The following is a 7,632-nucleotide window of genomic DNA, read 5'->3' on the forward strand; positions in this document are numbered from 1 at the left end:
GTAGAAATTTGATTTTAGAACAAGTAGTGAAAGATTAGAATGTGCGAGATAAAATATAAATACCTCTAATACTTACTAAACATGCATAAAAATTTGAATGGGGGGGGGGGGGTATGGTTGAATTCAAATTTTAATGAAGGGGGTTATGGTTGCATTCAAATTTGAAGGGGGGTTTATGGTATCCTATTTGTGTTGAATAACTTGGTTGTAGATTTGATTTGGCTATCCTGTAATTATGGTAGCTTTTTTTGTGTTGAATATGTTTCTATTTGGGATGACTATCCTCCAGTTATGGTAGTTTTTTTTGTGCTGAATTTGTTTCTATTTCGGATGGCTATCCTACAGTTATGGTAGCCTTGTTTATTTTGAATTTGTTTCATGTTTTGGGATGACTTGTAAGGTAGCGTTCTTGGAAGAGGTGGGTAGGATGCAAAGATTTTTGAAGTTTTTTGTTGTTAATAGTTAAGTTATGTTGACTATCCTGCAGTTATGGTAGCCTCTGTAGTTTTAAGGGGTGGGTAGGATGCAAAGATCTTTGAAGTATTTTGAAGTTAGTTTTAGTGAAAATTTAGGGGAGTAAGTTATGGATGTGTGAGAGAGAGAGAGAGAGAGATGTTTCTAATCAGACCTATTTATGTTTTAGGGACTTAAATGATGGACAATGCTTGGATGAAACTTATAAGTTCTCCCTTGAGTATAGATAAGGAGTGACCTAATTTTTAGAATTTGCCAAGTTTGACGTTGATGCCTACGAACAATTAAGGTGTCCATGCAAAAGATGTTTGAATTTAAGTTGGAGCTCATTAGAGGGTATGGAATGACATCTACTGACTATTGGAATATCCCCCTCTTACACAGAATGGTTTATCATGGAGAGTCATTAAGCTTTAGAGGTACAAAAAATTTTGAGGAAGGAATTAGTAGTAATCCTTTTGATGAAGCAACTAGTAGTAGGCAATTTAATGAAAAAGATGAAATGTTTGGTATGCTAAATGATTTACAAGCACCCATTGAACATGAAGAGGAAATAGAGTTATGTCGTTTGGAAGATGAAATGCCGACAACACGAGCTCGCTGAGAAGAAAGGGGAGTCGGTCGATCGTGTGGAGTTGTTTGAGGACACATACGTTCGAGTCAGGACGTTCGTGTCGCAGGCCGCAGAGGATGTGCGTGTAAGTTATTGAACCAACACTTATCACTACAAGAAATCTGGCCTTTAATGTCGGTTTAAAACCGACATTAAAGGCCTTTAATGTCACTTGGCGACCGACATCTTTGCGAGCGTTATTAAAGGGCTTTAATGTCGGTTGGGCTTTAATGTCGGTTTATAACCAACATTAAAGACATCTTTAATGTCCGTTATGAACCGACATTAAAGGCCTTCAATGTCGGTTATAAACCGACATCTTTGAAGGTGTTATTGAAGGCCTTTAATGTCGGTTCATCTTTAGTGTCGGTGGATAACCAACATTAAATATGTCTTTAATGTCGCTTATGATACATCTTTAATATCGTTTTTCCACCGACATTAAAGATGTCTTTAATTTTTTTAACCGACATTAAAGCTGTCTTTAATGTCGTTTTGAAACCGACATTAACGATGTCTTTAATGTCGTTTTTTCAAATTTATTTTTATTAAATCCTTGCATTATTGTCCATTTTGTATGACACCAAATAGTTAAAAATGAAATCTTTTACTTGTACATATACAAAATGAAATCTTAATAATGTGTACATTTCTATACAACTTGGATCCAAACACAGAAATTATGAAGCTTAATTATTACACTGATCATCCTTTGAAAAAAAAAAAAAGAAAAAGAATATATTGAGAGAGCAATAACTAAAACTGCAACTAATAGCAAACTAGAACGCTTCACAAATGACTAACTTCAAGATCTTGTCACAAAGATGAGGGTCTGGCTAATTTTACTCACTTGCAACCATTTCTTCTATTGCAGTCATTTGTTTAGTGATGACTCCCTGTAAAAGACATCAAAACAGAAAAACCTTGTAATCTAAAACTTCGAATGAATTATAAATTTGTTGTTTTGTTTTGCACATGCATTTGTGCACTTCCGTTGGCAGGTGCACATAATGATGTGAAAAACAAATGCAACCCTAAACAGAAGAAAAGAAACTTTTACCTGTCTTGTGCAGCTCTAGATTCAATAGAAAGTGCAACTTGCCAATCATTAAACAAATTAGGATACTCCTCTGGATCAGTAGCTACTTTCAGAGCTTCCTCTATCATACCTCGTGCTTCCAAGAAACGGGCCACACTAGCAAAGAACAGGATCAATTATCATACACCAAACTTTACTAGAAAGAAAAGTTGAAATCCATCGGGCACAACCAAGAACAAACTCCCACTCCAAGGCTTTGGAATATACATACCACGCAAAAGATAGAGAAATCCCCAAGAAGCAAAAAGTTTGAGTATGACAACAAGAGCCCTTGGATATTCAGAATATTTTAGCACATAAGGAGATAGTAAATACCTAAGAAGCAAAAAAAAAAAAACGAAACAAAAAAGAAAAAATAAAATAAGTTCTTTTAAGAGACAACCCAGGGTATGAGGGCCCATCGATTCAAAATATTTCAGGTACAGATATCCCATAAATTTCCATATGGTTAAATACTATAAGATTTTCCATTTGAAATATTGTCAAATGTTGGGTGTTGAATTAAACATTCAAGGGGGAAACTGAAGAAACAAAACACAGAAAGGGAAAAAGGAAACAAACAACACAAATGAATCTCAGATTGCATCAGAACTTGCAGGAACCATCCACAACCATGGAAACAAATAATGGGGCAGTACCTTCATATCCAAACAATCCTAGCTTATCATGTACAAGCTAGGCTAGAAAGCAAATATTATTGAACAGCAAAATATTCTCAACACTTCAATGAAAAACTTTAAACTCTTTGGATTATTACCTGTTACGATGCTCCTTGGGAATTGAAGGTAAGATTTCGTTGGCTCTTTCATAGTCCCCACGCATTACAAGGGTCTTAACACTTCAATGTGTATCCAACGACACTGCATCACAATAAATACCATCAAACTTCTGAACACAGCTCATATCGAATCAAGATTCCATGACTCTACGAAAAGGACTACAGTTTCCATACTTGAACTCTTTGTTTATCAAATAGACCCGACTTTGGCTGGCAAGATATCCAAGAAAATACATGGGTCGATCCAAATGGAACATTGTGGTTACCTGAAATTATGATGTTATTTATCAAGTTAGATTTTGGCCATTAAATATATCTGCAAGTTGACAAAAGTAAACAACCAAATGCTGATCATTCACAGTACCTCGCTACCAACACAGTAGTTCAGTCTCCAGGAAGAGTTGTTGTAAATGAAGCAATCCCCAACCCAAAGGCCAGTTCTTGCCCGTTCATTCACTTCATGCAGGAGCTCAAATGCATCTTCAACCCCTTATTCATCAACAGGCCTTCCACTATCTAAATAGAAAGAGACTGCATCACGCTGCAATATTCACTTCTGTTAGCTGAGAAACGACTTTTAAGGCAATGCATCAATCTGTACATATAGAAATACATCAAAACAATGATGCAATGAGAAGCAAGATTCAGATCCATATTGTGTAAGGAAAACAATTGAACTTCATCGACTTCTTAACGGGATAACAAGTATTCTTACATTGTACTTTAGGATATAAAATGATGTATCACTGGCTATTGCCACCAAATCACCACTATCAGCCCAATAAAGGTTCTGGAAATAGTCAATTAATCATAAAAGGAATTAGAACCATATTGTAAAAGAAATGGAAAACCAGCTAACAAATGCAAAATGTACCAACCTTCACATTTACATCAATACGGCGGATCAGTCTGCCCTCTGCCCAATCATAGAAACATATAAAATCATTGGTACACATGGCTAACAGAGTTCCTCCATAGATGTGCTCGGCTAACAATGGAAAAACATAAAATAATGATAGTTCCTTACTTTTCATGGATGTACAGACCACCTAAGTAGAACATAAGTTAGTAAATAGAAAATATAGGAAGAATCCACTAATAAATACATGATTCAACATCAGCTTTAGCATAAACAATATGCACATTCATGGGGTTCAAAGTAGAAACAATGAAGTTGCATTACAACACAGTTAAATAAAAGATACCCCACATTATAGGAATGTTTACATTAGCATATGACTCCAACACATTACAAGTAAGTCATTGTCCATACTGCAGCAGGCCCTAAGTTGCAAAAAAAAAAAAAAAAAAACCATACAAGATGCTCAGAACTTTATAGGTAAGTTCTATATTTTAGAATTCAGAATATATAATTCTTTTGTGATCTTTAATAGTTCACAGCATCAAACTAGATTGCTTCACACAAATCCTTTTGTAATTACATCAAGCAAGGAAACAACTAGGAAATTGATCTTGGCATTAGAATAACAACCAATATTTAGAATATTCATTGAACTACCATAGCCATGTATTGAGTAAAAATTGTGTTCACATAATTACAAGGAAATGAATTGAGCAAGAACCTCATCTTTGTTGGCAGGATTCCACCGTACAAAGTCGAGCTGTTCATTTAGGGAAAGGTGCAGTAATTGTTTGTTCTCATCTTCACTCAAGCCTATTAGTAGAAGGAAGGTACTTTAGCAATCAAAATACTCAAATGTTCTCTGTTCAGAGATATATATGTACTGTGTAAAAACATGCATACTATTTTTCCTATGAAGCATAGAACAAAAAGAAAAGAAACGTAGACAAACTAACTGAAGAACAGAACATGAAGTACAATAGTCACCTGTTTCAATAGTCTGCAAATAAAGACTCTCAAAGTCGTGTACTGTTAGACAACCTGTTTTTGTTGCTGAAACCAAGTATATTCCCTCAAGACCTTTTTCAATCAGGAATACTTTGATGACAAGTGTGGGATCTCGTTGGAATGTTGTAGAGCAAAAAAAAAAAGCTACAGCTGCCTCTCATTATAGTGTCCAAATTAGCCATTTAACGGTTTCTTTTGTTGCTTTTGCTCTAAACCTCTTTAGACTAGAGATTCTTGTCTTGGCTAATAAATCCGAGATCATTAGTTAACCAAGAGGCACCCAAAACATTAGAACAAAACTAGCCCGAAAGTATAATAAATGAGTCATTGAGGTCGTAATATGAAGTAAAAACTTGGTTATTAAACGAGGGCCGCCAAGATGAACTGCAGGACAGGGAATAAAAAAGAAAAAACATCCTGCGTATAAACTATAGCCTATTTACTTACGAGAAAATATACTACGAAAATATGGACTTCTGATTACTGTCATAGTTCCAGGCAATGCATAACCATTGGAACTTTTCACAACCTTGTCAGAATACTTCCTTTTCCCCTTTATCGTTACAGTCAAATCTTTCCATGCAATGTATGCCCCAGAAATTTTTCTTCCAACCCCTCTATCAATGATAGAACTTTATCTGTTTCTATCATTGATAGACACCGATAAATTTCCATTAGCGTCTATCAATGATAAATAATTATACAATATTTACCACAAATAGATACTTATAGTAGTCTATCAATATCTATTGGGATAGATATTGATAGAACATTGTGAATGTCTTAAATAATGCGGTCCTATAAGCTATCATAATCGGTACACAATAATGTCATCTAAATTCAGGACTAAACTATTGGCCTAATCTTAGCCATCTAATGTGTTGAGTGTGATGTATTTTGGGTTAGGTACTGAGATTATCACAGAATTAATAATGAAAAAGATTGAGATTCAGAAACCCAATTTCAAGCCAAAATAGAAACTTGCCTGGTCAATGAAGAAATCGAAGTATTGCTTGAAGTGATTACGGATCATGTGTTTTCCAGTAGAGAGAAAACAGACAAGATCATAGGATTGAAGTGCAGAGTAAACAAATCCAATAACATTCACTGCCATACAGTACCTACAAATTTAATGAAATTCCCAAATTGAATCAATTTTAGAATATCCAATTCAATTGAAGTTAGAAGGAAATTGCATAAGAAATTTCAATAGGAAGAAATGGTTTCATTGAACGAATTGATTACCGGAATTCCTTATAGCGATAGAATGAATCCAAAGCCCAGCCCTGATCCTTATCAGAAGCCATAACCGAAACCGAGACCAAACAGAAGGCAAATCCACAAATTCTAAACCCTAACAAGATCTTCTTCCTCAATTCCTCCTTCTTAATTTTCTTAATCGATAAACTCTCCATCAACTTCCGTCCTCGCCCAACCTTACCGCCATCAGCACTCTCTACATCGCCATCGCCATCACTATCGCTAACCTCTTCCACCTTCCGCACCCCCTGTATTTCAGTATCCACCTTCGTTACAACAATCGGCTCAAATGGCTGCGCGCGGTTGGCTGCTACAGGTCTGGGAGATGGAGGATTAGCGGAGGCGACTTTAACTATTTCAAATTGGCTCTCTCTGAATCTACTGATAATCTCCACGCTCTTCATCAAATTCTCCATTGCGCTGTTATCGTACATTCTAGATCCATGGCCAGGGGTTCCTTTAGCCTTGATTATCAACGACCATGGCGATCTGTCGGCGTAAAAAACCCTAAACTCATCTTCCGGTGAAGCTTGTCCTTCATCCATCATAAACCCTACATTCAACTCCTTGAACTCCTTCGACTGAATGAACTTCGCAGCTCCATCGGAACCCCCAATCTCCATCGGACAGGGATGAAATCCCGGTTTCTGAGATTCCAAATGGAAAAATGATCCATACCAAGTCACAAGAAGAAGAGGCTTACCTGGACCGAACTCGAGTGCCTGCATATGGAGACCGATTTCTTGTGCTTGAGATCTGAGGAAGACGACGGCGGAGGCGTAATCGGGATCTGGATGTGCGGTTTAGATTCTGAGGTAGCGTTGAAAGCGAGAGACCAGAGAATCTTGATTGGATTCATCATCAACGTACTGCGAATGGCTGAAAGAGAGAGAAAATGAAAGGAGAAGAAGATAAAGAGTAACTGAAAAGAAGCGATAGTGAAGACGGAAATTCGACATGGGCTGTGCCGGTGGTTGCGGTGGTCAAGTAGTTCAAGTAAGTGGTAGAGCCGGTCGGAAAGTGATGAGATTGAGCAGCTATCGAAGAAGAGAGGGAAGAAAGTGATCGAGATTGAGAAGGGTGAAAGAAATTTAAGAAAGATGAAAAATAGTGTGGGGAGGGTTTGAGAAAAGAATAAAGTAAGAGAGAGAAAGTTGAATTTTTACAAAATTAAAAACTAAAAATAAAAATAAAACAAAAATGGGCTTTAATGTTAGTTCTAAAAAAGCAGGGTGTTTAATGTCGGTTTTAAACCGACATTAAAGATAGAGCTTTAATGTCGATTTAAAACCGACATTAAACATCCACCTTTTGAAAAACGACATTAAAGCCTATTTTTCATTTTTTTTTCACCCGACATTAAAGACTAGATTTCTTCTAGTGTATGCCCTTATTAAGTATATCCTCTTTCGGTATATATTTTGCGTTACCTAACTTAGTTTTTAAAATTGTTGCAGAATCAAATGTTGGAACTCCAGTCCCAGCCTACCCTAGAGGGTAGTCAGTCACTCTCTGGGGATGAGATATGCGATCAGGTG

At 36.4% G+C, this 7,632-nt stretch overlaps 2 long non-coding RNA genes across 3 annotated transcripts; both read right to left on the reverse strand.

The window, feature by feature from the left end:
• Window positions 1-1,678: 1,678 nt before the first annotated feature.
• LOC127150908 (uncharacterized) lies at window positions 1,679-3,160 on the reverse strand. The gene is made up of 4 exons (XR_007823478.1): window positions 3,139-3,160; window positions 2,944-3,046; window positions 2,148-2,282; window positions 1,679-1,983 (listed from the first exon to the last, which is right to left on the reverse strand). It is a non-coding gene; the product is annotated as an uncharacterized LOC127150908 (long non-coding RNA).
• A 2,690-nt stretch (window positions 3,161-5,850) lies between these two features.
• LOC127150912 (uncharacterized) lies at window positions 5,851-7,146 on the reverse strand. Of its 2 annotated transcripts, XR_007823486.1 has the most exons (4): window positions 7,052-7,144; window positions 6,798-6,973; window positions 6,080-6,412; window positions 5,851-5,955 (listed from the first exon to the last, which is right to left on the reverse strand). It is a non-coding gene; the product is annotated as an uncharacterized LOC127150912 (long non-coding RNA). The 2 variants fall into 2 exon arrangements; XR_007823485.1 differs by having other exon boundaries at window positions 6,798-7,146.
• Window positions 7,147-7,632: the final 486 nt, after the last annotated feature.

This window comes from Cucumis melo, chromosome 9 (assembly GCF_025177605.1).
Source record: "Cucumis melo cultivar AY chromosome 9, USDA_Cmelo_AY_1.0, whole genome shotgun sequence".
NCBI lineage: Eukaryota > Viridiplantae > Streptophyta > Magnoliopsida > Cucurbitales > Cucurbitaceae > Cucumis > Cucumis melo.